The sequence below is a fragment of the Asterias amurensis genome, chromosome 3 (genome assembly GCF_032118995.1).
Source record: "Asterias amurensis chromosome 3, ASM3211899v1".
Classification (NCBI taxonomy): Eukaryota; Metazoa; Echinodermata; class Asteroidea; order Forcipulatida; family Asteriidae; genus Asterias; species Asterias amurensis.
This window is the reverse complement of record NC_092650.1, coordinates 10,789,000-10,802,856: the sequence shown is the minus strand read 5'-3', so window position 1 is coordinate 10,802,856 and position 13,857 is coordinate 10,789,000. Positions and strand designations below refer to the sequence as shown.

The 13,857-nt window shown below is 38.0% G+C and overlaps 1 long non-coding RNA gene across 1 annotated transcript; it reads left to right on the top strand.

Annotated features, from left to right (window-relative positions):
- The first annotated feature begins 220 nt into the window (after positions 1 to 220).
- Positions 221 to 12,145, top strand: LOC139935321 (uncharacterized). Its single transcript, XR_011785796.1, has 5 exons — positions 221 to 291; positions 3,539 to 3,633; positions 4,536 to 4,608; positions 11,226 to 11,405; positions 12,044 to 12,145. It is a non-coding gene; the product is annotated as an uncharacterized lncRNA (long non-coding RNA).
- Positions 12,146 to 13,857: the final 1,712 nt, after the last annotated feature.

The following is a 13,857-nucleotide window of genomic DNA, read 5'->3' as shown; positions in this document are numbered from 1 at the left end:
GACATTACGAGGTGGAGAGCGCCCTCTCTTGGTGATTGGCAGATAGTCTAAAGTTTCCCACGTTGAACAACAGTGAAGCTTCGGCGCAGCGGCGGGAAACAAGGTAGTCGGATCCCAGTCTCCATTCATGTATTTACTTCGTGTGCGCATGATGGTTACACCACTGGGTAACGGCAGTTGGGCTGAAAACCTTAATCGGGATTTAAAAATAAGCTGTCTTCGTAAAACCGCAAGTGTCAGCTGCAAGGAAAACCGTCTGCATGATGCAGTTCGAAATTCTACAGAGAAAAGGTATATCTTTGGTTTTTAATATCCCTGTCAAAATACACTTCCGTAAAACCATTTGGCACTTCCTTGAACTGTTTTCATGATACGTGTACTTTTTAAGCTGCCTCCAAACTACGGTCATGACACATTGACGGGCCAGACTATGACATTAGTATTACAATGGAGTCAAGCGAAGCTTCCCACGGTCTCCTCTCACGTTGTGGTTTACATATACATGTATGTATATACATGGACAATGTACATGTTACCGGTATTTTAGCAGTAGTCCCGGATAACTTTCCGTATGGCGCCACCACCTTTTCACTCATTTTTACAAAAAGGGATATATCAATCAGGTAAATTAGATACTATATTATTTTATTTCGAATGAAAAAGTGGTGGCGCCATACGGAAACTTTTCCGTAGTCCCTAAAACGAGCCACGATCGACTTCAGAGTAAGTGAGATCTAATAAGTACGATCCTAATTGAACATTCTAAACCATTTATTCCAAACATTCTTTTTGAGTTATTACTTATAAAAATAGGACTATTACTTTCTCAGTTCATAGGCCTAATTGTTTGTTGATGAATTCCGACCTGGGCCCTGGGTGTATCAAAATGTACACCTATCAATTGTAAGACGCACAACTTGACCCCTGGGGAGGGTGCGTCAAGTCTGCGTCTTTACTCTCAATAAAGTGATGGTGGGTACATCAAAATCCAATAGTCGTCAGTCAAACAATTTTTAACATGTGCGTCGAGGTACGCCATGTTCCGTCAATGTTTTTTGTTTATTTGGTGAAGAATCAAATAATGAAGCCAACTTTCCAGCTCCCTGTCTTCTTATGATGTTGGTATTTGCAGACATTCCAACCTTTCAAAGCCACAACCTGTATTTTGCTCGATCTAATTAGCCGCTATCGTGATTGCGATCGTTTATTTTGCAGCAAAACACGCATCCGCTGTCGCTCATCGGTCGAGCACAATCAACAAATTTGGGCAACAATTTTTTGCGCAGTTTATAACTTGCGCTATGCAGAACAGGCAGTTCCAATTGTGTATCGAGCAATTTGAAGATTGTGCACCATCGTGTACACATGTGCACGGTGTGCTTTGAATTGCGGTTATTAGGACCCCACTCTGTTTTCTGTGCATTTTAATATCTAGTGCGCTGGGTCCAGCTCGTCTCGAAAATCGAGCGGTACCATCTCGAACACCTCAAATGGTGCATGCACTTGCAAAACCGCGAAAGTCGCTCTCGTAGCTGTAAGGTTGAATTACTTTGTATTCACTGCGCCTGCGTTGGTCATAGAGACTTTATGTGCGTCGGTAATGTGCGTTGTTTTCCGCGGTTGGTTAGTCAAAAAATCGTTCGGAGGACCGTCCAAATCTGCAACAAGTGTGTCATTTTCTTTAATCAGTGTGGGTCTTTGGACTCACAAATCCGACTCGCATGTGGACAGTGACGCATCCTCCCCGGGGTCAAGTGGTGCGTCTTACAATTGATAGGTGTATTAGTATTACTCTTCATGAGGAGTAAACATTGTTTACTTTCTTATAGTTTCACATTGACTGTCACTATTCAACTTTACTCTTCCCAATTATGCAACGCGACTTTTTTGCAATAATGTAATGCACGATTGCTATAAATAGTAATTAGTAGCATGGGAGGGCAGAGTTAAAAACCCAGTGTGTGCCAGTGCAAGTTTACGAGTGCTCGAGACGGTGCTTTCTCAATGCCAAAAAACACTCACCACATTTGATCAAAATATCATCCTGGGATTTATCGGCATTTAAACAGTGATTTTCCTAAAATTAAAGGAACTTGAAGATACATGCAGGTCTAGGACGACAATGTAATGAGGTGGTGGACAACTGTAGTTTTGGTATAGAGGTTTATAACTTGGTGTTTTTCTTTTGTTAAAAACTGCTAAATTGTTGGTTTTACAGCACGTTGACACACACGGTACACACACACTGCATGATGGAACGAGCCATTGCTTCACAGGGATATAGGTTGTACAGAAATAATAAACATGTGGACTGATAAAGTACAACACCTCAGCTTCTAAATTTGATTTATATATTTTTAATCAAAAATTTGATATTAAGAATAATGAAGTGGATTGATGCATGCATGTCCGCCCCTCTAGAATAATATTTCAAATTAATGCCTCCACACGAAGAGTGGAGCAGGTCCATTTTGTGTACGCCTAATGCAAAGCGAAACGCAAGTTGCAGTGTCAACTAACCGCGTATGATACCTCAACTGTAGCCTTGCTCAAGGCAGTCGCATAATTCGCTCCGAAAAGACGCCGCTGTAAACCTACCGGTATATATACCGGTTGGTTTACAGCGGCGTCTGTACTGTGCGTGGTGCGTGTAATCACACCGGTGTGAAGTTACATCGTATTTGATTGGACTAAAGTTTTGAAGTTTTCACTATTTGCCCCTGTGTTACGACAATATTAAACAATTACACTTTTTTACAGGACTCGTAGGGAAAATACTGAGTAAACAGTGCTGAGTAAACGGTGTACAGCTAAAAACGAAAATTTGTAATTTGTAATTTTTAAGGCGATGCAAATTTAAAATCTTAAAGCATCACAGACCTTGCTGCTAAACTTATGATTAGAACTACCTTGAGCTACCAGGCAATCTTGGTAGTCGAGTTGGAGTTTCAAAGGCTCCAACCTTTCAACCTCAATAGTCAGCGAGGCATTGTTGGCTTCAATCTTTGCATAATTAGAAAGTTAAAATTACTAGCTGCTTACCATGTATGACTCCAACCAAACTTCTTGCTAACAAAACAGTTACTGGCAGTGTAATCCACAATTTACGTAAGTTTGAGATCAATGGGTCATCTGGGTCCTGAGAAAATAGTGAAAAACCGATGACACACTTTATAAGCGCTTAAATGTTTTCAGCATTCGTGCCTGCAAGGGTTAAATTTTTTAGCAGCATTGATTTCAGTCATTTTGCTTTCCATTGTTGACTACTTGCAGCTGCAGTGCAAGTTGCCTCCATGTTTTGTGCAAGGGGAACGTCAACACCAAAACCTCATGCAATATGTGCCCATTTGAAATTCTGGATGTAGAGAAGAAGTGTAGGTTACAGTGCATTTCATTACTCACAGTCTTTGATTTCACATGTAGCGCATAATGAGGTAGGTATTATAGCCAATCTGAACTTCAAAAAAATATTTCCATAAATGTGGAATACTGTTTGAGTAATTTCTTACATTCTGAAATGTTCGTGTTTTCTTTGCAGGTCTACGAGAAATATGACCTGAAAAGCTCATAGTAGAATGAGCTCATAGTGTTTGAGTTCTGCTCAGATGTTGTCTGGCCACAAGGGATGTTAAGGTAAAACTGCTTTGAATTATCATGAAAACTAACCATTAGTGAAATATTAGAACAAAATTATGAAAAGGCATCAGTTTAAACGAACATGAGTACAGATGCAACAGGAGAATACATATTTAAGTGTTGGTTAGCTTGTTCTGCTGTATTGTCTCCATGAATTGTATCATATGCTTATAGAGTGACAGCAAAACAAAACACTGTACTCAAAATGTTTTGCCCCTCACGTTTACATGACTACACTGTTCTTTGTACTCTCACTGAGGGTTACCCTATCGTCCAGGAAATACAATTGCACAAATTTATAAGTCTCACTGTCTTTTAGAATCCTTGCATTTCAGTAATGGTTGCCTTACGGTTGGTAATCGATGGTATCTGCAGACAACACTGGTTCACAATGACCATTGGTCCATGTACAAAAAGCGTGGTTTTAACACTACTGAAGAATGATCCACACAGATTTATCTTGGCCCTAAATTGTGTTTTTTCCTGCTTTTTTGAAAACAACATTTTGTTTACTCAACAAATATACGAACAACCGTTTACAAACTATAGATAGCATTTTATTGGGACCCTATGTGTTTTGTATATGTGTAAATGTAAAAAGAGGTAGCTTCAAGATGATATACAAGTAGGGGTATGAGAGCACAATGGCACAGTTTGTGTTATCACCAAGCCACATTTTAAAAACAAAAATCTTATTGAAAAACAGAGGGGTTTGATCTTAAAAGAACAAAAGCAACACTCCTGTCAACAACAAGTTGTTGTGGAAAGTCAAATACTACCCTACTACATGGAAGAGCACATATATGGGGGCATCAGTTCATGCTGTTATCCTTGCTCTTCACAAAAATCTGTTAAAAATCCAGGTCAGTTAAATCTATGTTCAAAATCTTTGTTTGCAGATATGGTTGATCATCATTATTTGTGTCAAGGTCGGTTCTGCACTCAAGCTTGCAAGAAGAAGATTAGACTCGGGTCAGTGCATTGTATCAATGAGAATATGTGGTTTTATTGTTTACGCGTAATTTACACAATGTGGTTAAATGGACCATGCAATCGCCACAGAAAACATAATATCAAAGATCTCATGAGAGGCGTTGTTTGGAGATGATGGAGTCTTTTGTGTGTATGTTGGTGAAGAGAGCAATTCTATGCACGTCAGCACCCCTAAAGAGCGTGCCTATGAAGACACAACTATTTTACTTGCCAAATCTGTAGGTAATAAGGGAGTTCATGCTTTTGTGGAGAGCTCATTAAGCCGAAAAATGTGCAAGGTTGTTTTGGTGTAATTTTAAGAACAAATTTGAAGCTAGGCTCACTCGATTAACATCGTCGATGATGTTCGCGTCGGTTTGTGTTTTTTTACTGATAGGCATGACCATGAGTCCACAAAATTCATCCATCGAACAACTTTAGTATAAAATCACGATAGGTCAGACAACTCGTCTCTCGGACAACTAGACAGACTGACAACTCGATAGGTAAGACAACCCAACCTCGAACAACTTGACACTCTGACAACTCGCCGCTTGTATTGTACGCACGGTAAATTTTTTGAGCAAAAAGTTATTCAAAATTTCACCAAAACGAGTGGGCAAACTTGTCGTGGTAAGTACTCCCCACAAAAGAGCTACTGTAAGTGACATCGGGGGAAAGTTTTGTCATAAAAATGTGGGTTTTTATTGGGAAAACAGTTTCCACGCCTTGGACTAAAAAAAAGGCTCTACTGGGGCTATTTTGGGTAATTTGAAACAGTGATAATTTCAGAAGGCAAAATGTTTACTGTCTTTGTGATAACAAAAAAATGTGATGTACATGTATGTCTATGTTTTCCCTGCTGCCCGCTCAGCTGTTTTGGCAAGAAAATCTGTAATCCAAGTTACTAAGAAAAGCTGGCCTCACATATAAAAATAAAAATTGTGTTTAGAAACTTTATAATTATATATAGTTACATGAAAAATAACAAATTTAGATACATGTACTTGAATAACTGAAAAATCAACAGGTTGTTTCTTGAATAATAACAAACTACTGAACACAAGACAAAGTTTACACAAGTAATATGGCGAGAAAGAGTGTTTCTTAAGCTTTAAATTGATACATAACTTGTTCTAACATGCGACGGTCGACAACAAAGTGTTTCATAAATTTCAAAATTTTCTTTGTCCAAACGTCAAAAATTCACATGAAAACATCAAACCCATGTGCTGTGGAAGCACTTACCTCTTCCTTTGGAAAGTTTAGACTGCTATAGATGTGATTTCTCAGCCAAGTCAAAATTGTCATGAAACTCAGGGAAATGTGTGTGTGACTGTAGCACAGGGATGTGGGATACATTTTTAGTATGTAGACGGCCAAAGGGGATAAGCTTTGAAGAACAAAAAAGGCAAAAAAACCTCCTACAGGACATCCTCTAGGTCCGCATTTGTAGTGGGTTCTCTACGCTCTTCCTCAGAGAACCTCTTGGCCAAATATTGCACTGTCTTTAAGCTGGTTCACTACTCGTTTTCTGCTGCTCCTTAAAATGTATGGAACTCATTACCATCACATTTTCGCCATGTAACTATACTCAGACAGTTCCCAAGAAAGTACCGGAGACTCATTTTTACCAAAATGCTTGACTGGTGTCTCATATGAAAGAATTTGTGAAAACAATCACTTTCAAATGGTAAAAAAACAATGAGACCGAACGTTGAATTTAATTGGTGTTTTAACTTGCTGCCCTGAAAAGCTCATAAGAGATAACGCCATTAAATTTGATGTTTTATGAAAATTAAGTTATTTACCATGGGGTTTTCTTGGTCGACAGAATCTCAGTCACCTTGTGATCATAGTCAAGGGAGGATATGACCACAGTGTTGTTACTCTTGTCGGCTTACAATGTACGTGATGTGGTTGGTTTTGGTTCATGAGGTTGGAGCTCAGATGGTGACATATTGTTGCCTGTGGTTGTCTTTTGGTAGGGACTTCTTGAGGATCACAAGATCTGGATTTTGTTTGTGGTTTCTCGGTACTGTAGTCTGGCCTTCTTGACGAGTTTAAGGATCTGCATACAGACTTGATAGGTTGAAGGTTAGGGTTTGCTTTAGGGCTTAGGTATAGGTAGGGTTGTGATCATGTCCACATCTGATCACGACCTGAAGGTAATTGAAATTCTGTCGACCTACACTTTCAGACGTTTACCAATAAACCCCACTGCGGCCATGGATCATTCTTCAACACCAATTCAAGCAACAACTTAGTCACTATCAAAAAGGACATTCACGTCAGTCAATCTGACATTCTTGTTTTTACAATAGCAAATGGGAGAAGGCAAGATTGATATGGACAGAAATTACGATGAATACCAGTTCAGTGCAATTTAGATGAGGAAACAAACAAAGCCTCAAGTTGTGTACATGCTTTGTTGCAATTTGTTTGGGTCGCATACAATTTCTTGGGAGCTCCTGGTATATGGGGTTTATTTATCAAGAATAGGTCTTCTATTTTTTCGTTTTGCAAAAAGTAACAAAAGTAAAAATTCATTTGTTGATTTTTATTTATTCATTTTTTTTCTTCAAATTTGTATGCATTCTCAAATGCTTGCACTTCAGGTATCACAACTTACATATATAAAATAACAAACCTGTGAAAATTAGGCTCAGTCACTCATTGGTGTCGGGAGACAATAACAGGTAATTCCACCCTTGTTTCCGCACGTTTCAGATTTTCATGACATAGGTTTTTCATGGAATTATATTTCAAAGGGACTCTTTCACCATTAACTTCTGTAAGCCTTATAAGTTATCTGTAAATCTGTGAACTTTAAATTTCTGTTCTGTGTAGAAAGTGTCCAATGGCTTTAAAGACATTGGACACTATTGGTAATTGTCAAAGACCAGTTTTCTCACTTGGTGTATCTCAACATATGCATAAAAAACAAACCTGTAATAATGTGAGCTTGACATGGTTGTCAGAGTGGCGAGAAAGAAAAAGAACCCTAGTCACACAGTAATCTGCTTTCAGATGCTTGATTTCGAGGCCTTATACTCTAAATCTGAGGTCTCGAAATCAAATTCCGTTTCTCACAATGTTTTATACTATCAATGTCTCCCCATGACTCGTTACCAAGTGAGGTTTTATGAGAATAATTATTTTGAGTAATTATCAATAGTGTCAAAAACTTCAAATGCGTTCAGCACAGTACTCAAAGTAAATCGTGGGGGGCCTCTTGTATGTTTGTACGCGCTAAAAAAAAAGAGGAGTTTTTAACCTCTTTCCCTTTGTTTCAGTTAATCATACCACTTTGTGTTTCTCCTTGTACATTATTTGAACTAACGGTTCTATGAACATGGCCCTTCAAAGTAGTAAAGCATAGCTTATGCTCTTTTCAGATGTATAAAAAAATGCCAAGTGTAAAAAAAAAAACTACTCATTTTGCTTGAACACATCACATGATGGCATAGGGAGACCACCAGCAAAGATCGCAGTACTGAAAATTTACAAATTGTGAAAATACAATGCAGGGTGATTAGGGTGGATCCACTCTCAGCCCCTTTCTGTCCCGATAAATGCGACCCTACTCGGCCTGAGTCATCGTCAATACTATTCCACATTCATTAAATCCCTACCAACCGAACCTTCCCAAATTCACCACACCTACATTCCTACATACCATGTTCTCAATGTGCCCATTCACAATACCCAAACCAAACCAAATATCAAGTCCAAATAAGGAACTCTCTGAACCTAGACATATTTTTACTGCTGGTGCCAAAATACAACTTAAAAAGAACTGGGCTGCTTGACCAACTCTCCGCAAACTAAAAAGAGACTATAGAATTTGGCGCTACCAAAAACTAAACAAGTTACACCAAATGGTAACACTTTTACACGCAGGCTCCAAGCTTTGATCCTCGGCAGTCAGCGAGGCATTTTTGGCTTCAGACTATGCATAAATAACTCACTATCTGCTTACCACTGCTGAGTCCATCCAATCGACTTTAAAGTGTCCTTTTGGTTAAAAATCTTTGTTCTGACACCTGGTTAAAGTGTTTGGTCAAGGTCTTGGTTTAAGTGGTAAGGCTAGGTTTAGTGTTAGGGTGGGGTGAGGGTTAGGGTAGGGTATGGGAGGGTATGGGTTTGGGCTAGGGTTAGGTTGGGCTAGGGTACGTAGGTTAGATCATTGGGGTGTCAGATCATTGATGTGCTAACTGATTGATTTGGATACACTAAAAAGGTCATGAATTGCAGCATGGACTCGCACTTATATCGACGAACCAATCCCTTTGCAGGTAATAATTGTTTTTCAATATTTAGCATGCGAATCCACACAACACAATCAACATAAGCAAATCTGAGAAGGTATGTTCATCATCAAGGACCAAATTTGGTCATTGCTTAGCAAACAGCAAGCAACTAAATTTTCCAGCAAACATTGTTACGATCCTGGACAGTCAAGTTAGAGCATGCCAACAGCACTGGAATACATTTAATCTGATAATCATTGAAAAGCGCAATACCAACATGTAGACCACTGTCCAATACATCTGGCTTTCGCGCAGACACATGCAAAACAGCAGCAAATGATCAGTTCCCTGTTGCCAATAACGGTACATAGCTACAACGCGTCATGGGCTTGGTAAATCACATGGGTAAAATAGGTTTAACTCTAACCCGAATTCAAAAACCACGAACAATTGAATATATTCTTTGTGTTGACATAACGTCTGTTTGATCTTTACTTTTAGTCATTAAAGTGCGCGTCCCGGTTGACCTTTGTCATGCCCGTGTGCCACACAGACATCTTTGTCACTCCAAGCTAGTCAATGTTTTGCCCTCTAGCAGCAAATCACACAAAAACTGGCGCTACAACCAAAAAGCTATTTTCATAGTATATTACCACAAAAATTAGTATGTTAGTGACCTATTTTATAAACCTTGCTTATATTTTAGAACTGGGCTGTTATCGTGACTTATTTTTGTGAAAAATTAAAGGAAATTACAGAATTGGTTTTGCTAGCTAAAAAGTTGTTGTCAGTGTCAGCACTTTATGTATCTACCACAAACATAAACTGACAAACCTGTAGAAGTTTGAGATCGGTCCGCCATCGGAGTCACATGAAAATAGTGACAAAAATGACTAAAAATTTTGCATTGCATCTTATGCAAAACAAAAATGAATAAAACTCTCACTGAATGATGAACTCCAAACGCGAAATTAGATTATTTATTACTCATCAAATATGACACTTCAGACAGAAATATTTTAAGGTATGTTTTCTACCATCATCATCATTAGATCATGTAAGTTTTATGTAAATCTGTGATCTTCAGGAATTGTTAGAAATTGTGATGCAAGTTAAACAATAAAATAGCAACACATTGTTTTAATTAATCTTTAATGTTTAACACTTTATTTTGTAGAAAACAAAAATTCTATTTCTACTTTTCGTTGCATTTATTTTAAATAAATAAGACTTTTTTTAATACTTGTTTAGGTTTCACTGGGTTTTCAATGTTTAAAGGCACTGGACACCTTTGGTAATTTTGTTCTCACTAGTTGTATTCTGACACATGCCTTTATAGCAAATCTGTAACAATTTTGACTGAATTGGTCAGCAAAGCAAAGGGAATTATGACAAAAATCCTTGTTTGAACACATTTGTGTGTTTAAGAAATAAAATTCTCAAGGCCTGAAGTCTTTGAACATTTGAAAAATACATCGGAGGTAACCTATTCTCACAATGTTTGATACTATCAACAGCTCTCATTGGTTTATGTTAAGTAAGGTTTTATGCTTACTGTTATTTTGAGTAATAATAAACAGTGTCCAGTGCCTTCAGGCTACCCTAAAAAGCTTTATTTGGTTGAGCTGTTTTAATTCTGCTTCAAGATTGTTTGTTTCAGTAGTTGGCTTTCTGAATAAACTCCAGCAACTTAAAGAATCATTACAGAACTTGGTTTTACTAACAAAACCTTTGCTGGTAATGTATTATACCACAACTGACTCTTTGTAGAAGTTTGAGGTCAATCTGCCATCTGGGTCGAGATAAAATTGTGAAAAACCAATGACACACTCTGCATGATATCGACTACCAACCAAAACTTCATAAAATGCTCACTTTGCGGAAATTGTTTTTATATTAAATTTACTCATCAATATGACGCTTCAGACAGGAGCACTCTGTATAGCATAAGTTGCAAGTTCCTTAAATGCAATAAGTCTCATTCGACTTTCATGATAATTTTGTTTATGTTTTCTGCCATTGCATCAATGCCACAATGCCACTGATTACCTAATGTACCATTTTGTGGGTAAAAATCCATGTCAATATCAGTTACGGTAGCCTTGTCCTTTTTGTCTTGCCTAAAAGGGCGCACGATACTGCACAATCTTTGAGGTATCCATGGTACCACATTGATTCCCAAAATTGCAACATAGATTTTTCATCATGTACTCTTTATTTTACTTATCAAGTAAGAAAACCTGAAGGGAAACTGACTTGGTAGATCTTAAACAACTTAGGTTTGAACAAGGAAAAGTTTACTGGAGCGGCCCGCTTCAGTACATTTTTCTTTGTTCAAGCCCCATTGCTTTATGTTACTTACAGGAATCATTGACAGTTAGACAATCAAAGATGCGCGAGAAGATTTGCGAAAAGATGGGCAGGGAGGCAGCCCAGCAAGGCCTAGTGCACAGGATGCTCAAGTGCCTTCTAGTGCCTTCTGATGCCAAGAAGCTTTTCTGTAGTGAAACCCTTTCCATCATCACGCAAGACACACATGGCAAGGTACACTCAAGTTTTTTGTTCTTCTAGATTTAATTAAGTTGAACCGTTTTCATTAAAATGACCTAGTTGTGGCACATTGAAGCCAACTTTGTGCGTCTGCCTTCTACACAAGTTTGGCAAGTCATTGGTGTCTTTAGGTATGCATGAATTTAATCTGCATTATGGAAAAAGCTTATTGCCTTCATGGAAGAAGTCGTTCCCAGTGGTGTATATTTTCACTGTGCAACTATTTCCCAGAATACCTAATTCTTGGTCTTAACCCCTGGAACTTTGAGTTTGAAACATCCTATAATGGATAGCTGGCGTGCTAGGCTTAAATTTTTTAGCAGCACTGATTTCAGTCCTTTTTGCTTTCCATTGTTGACAACTTGAAGCCGCAATGCAAGCTGCCTCAATGTTTTGTGCAAGGGGAACGTCAACACCAAAACCTCATGTATTATGTGCCCATTATTTGTACTCTTGGATGTAGAGAAGAAGTGTATGTAACAGTGCATGTCATCTCACAGTCTTTGATTTCACATGTAGTGCATAATGAGAAAGGTATTAAAGCCAATCTGAATTTCATAACATATTTCTATCAATGTTGAAATCGGTTTGAGTAATTTTCTAAATTCTGAATGTTGGTGTTTTCTTTGCAGGTCTACAAGAGACATGACCTGAAAAGCTCATAGTAGAATGAGAAGATGGAAAACCTCTTCAAATGTTTAGGTTCTGCTCAGATTTTGTTTGGCGATGAGGGATGTTCAGGTAATACTGATTTGAATTATCATGACAACAATGACCAATGGTCCATGTATAAAACAATACATTTATAACAGGACTGAAGAATGATCCATACCGATATATAGTCGATATAAATTGTGTTTTTTCCTTCTTTTTTGGAGAACAATATATTTTACTCCACAAATAATACGAACAACAGTTACATATTATAGATAGCCTTTGATTTGGACCCTTTGCGTTTTGTATGTGTAAATGTAGACTGAGGTAGCTTCAAGATGATATACAAGTAGGGGGTATGAGAAAACAATGGCACATGTGCAATTACCAAACCACATAATAAATGAAAATCTTTTTGAAAAACAGAGGGGTTTGATCTTAATAGAACAAAAGCCACACTCCTGTCAGCAAAAAAATAAAAATAAAAAATTCCACTCTCTACATGGAAGAGCGTATTTAACAGTTCATACTGTTGTAAATCTGTTCTGGTGACTGTTATCCTTGTTCATCACAAAAATCTGTTAAAAGTCCAGGTCAGTTAAATCTATGTTCAAAAACTTTATTTGCAGATATGGTTGATCATCACTATTTGTGTCAAGGTCGGTTCTGCACTTAAGCTTGCAAGAAGAAGATTGGAATCAGGTCCGTTCATTGTATCAATGAGAATGGGTCATTGTTATTGTTTATGCATAATTTACATGATGTTGTTAAATGGACAATGCAATCACCACAGAAAACATAATATCAAAAATATCATGAGAGGCGTTATTTGGAGATGATGGAATCTCCTTTTGTGTGTATGTTGGTGAAGATAGAGACTATGCATTCGTCAGAACCCCTAAAGAATGTGCCTATGAATATCATGAGAGGCGTTGTTTGCCAATATTAGTTATGGTAGCCTTGTTCTTTTTGTCTTGCCTTAAAAGGCGCACAATATGGCACAATCTTTAGGGAATCCATGTACCACATTGATTCCCAAAATTGCAACAAAGATTTTTCATCATGTACTCCTTACTTAACTTATCAAGTAGGAAAACCTGAAGGGAAACTGACTTGGTAGATCTTAAACAACTTAGGTTTGAACAAGGAAAAGTTTACTAGAGCGGCCCACCTCAGAACAATTTTCTCTGTTCAAACCCCATTACTTTACTTTAATTGCAGCAATCAATGAGAATGAGACATTTATAAGATGTGCGAGAAGATTTGCGACAAGATGTGCAGGGAGGCAGCCCAGCAGGCCTGATGGAAACACTGTTGAAGAGATTCAAGCCCTTAAAGAACCTTTTGATGCCAAGAAGCTTTTTTGTAGACACACAAGTTGCAGTCCTTCGAAAATTTAGGTTAACACAATTTAAGTTTTCTTTTACGTTCCAGGTTGTGTATGATTTTACTGTCCTTGTTTTTTAGAGTACTAAGGCCTTGTGTGCTATCAAATTTTGCCTAAAATGTTTGAAAGGGTAAACTGTAAAACTTTGCTCTTAAAAATTACAGTAATTTACTGTCAGCTGAGTTGCCAGTAAGTAACTGTGATTTTTACCGGCATTAGGGGCGAATTCAAAATTAAACAATCGGTAACTCGGGTAAATCTTCATTTTCCCCCGGGGTATTACGAGGCAAAAGGAAGTCGGACCATAATGAGCTAATTATCTACAGGTCAATGAACTCTTGGGGCCACAGGGAGCCAAGTTTACTTCTCTGATATCGCCGCCGGCAACCCTTTGGTTTGGCAGAG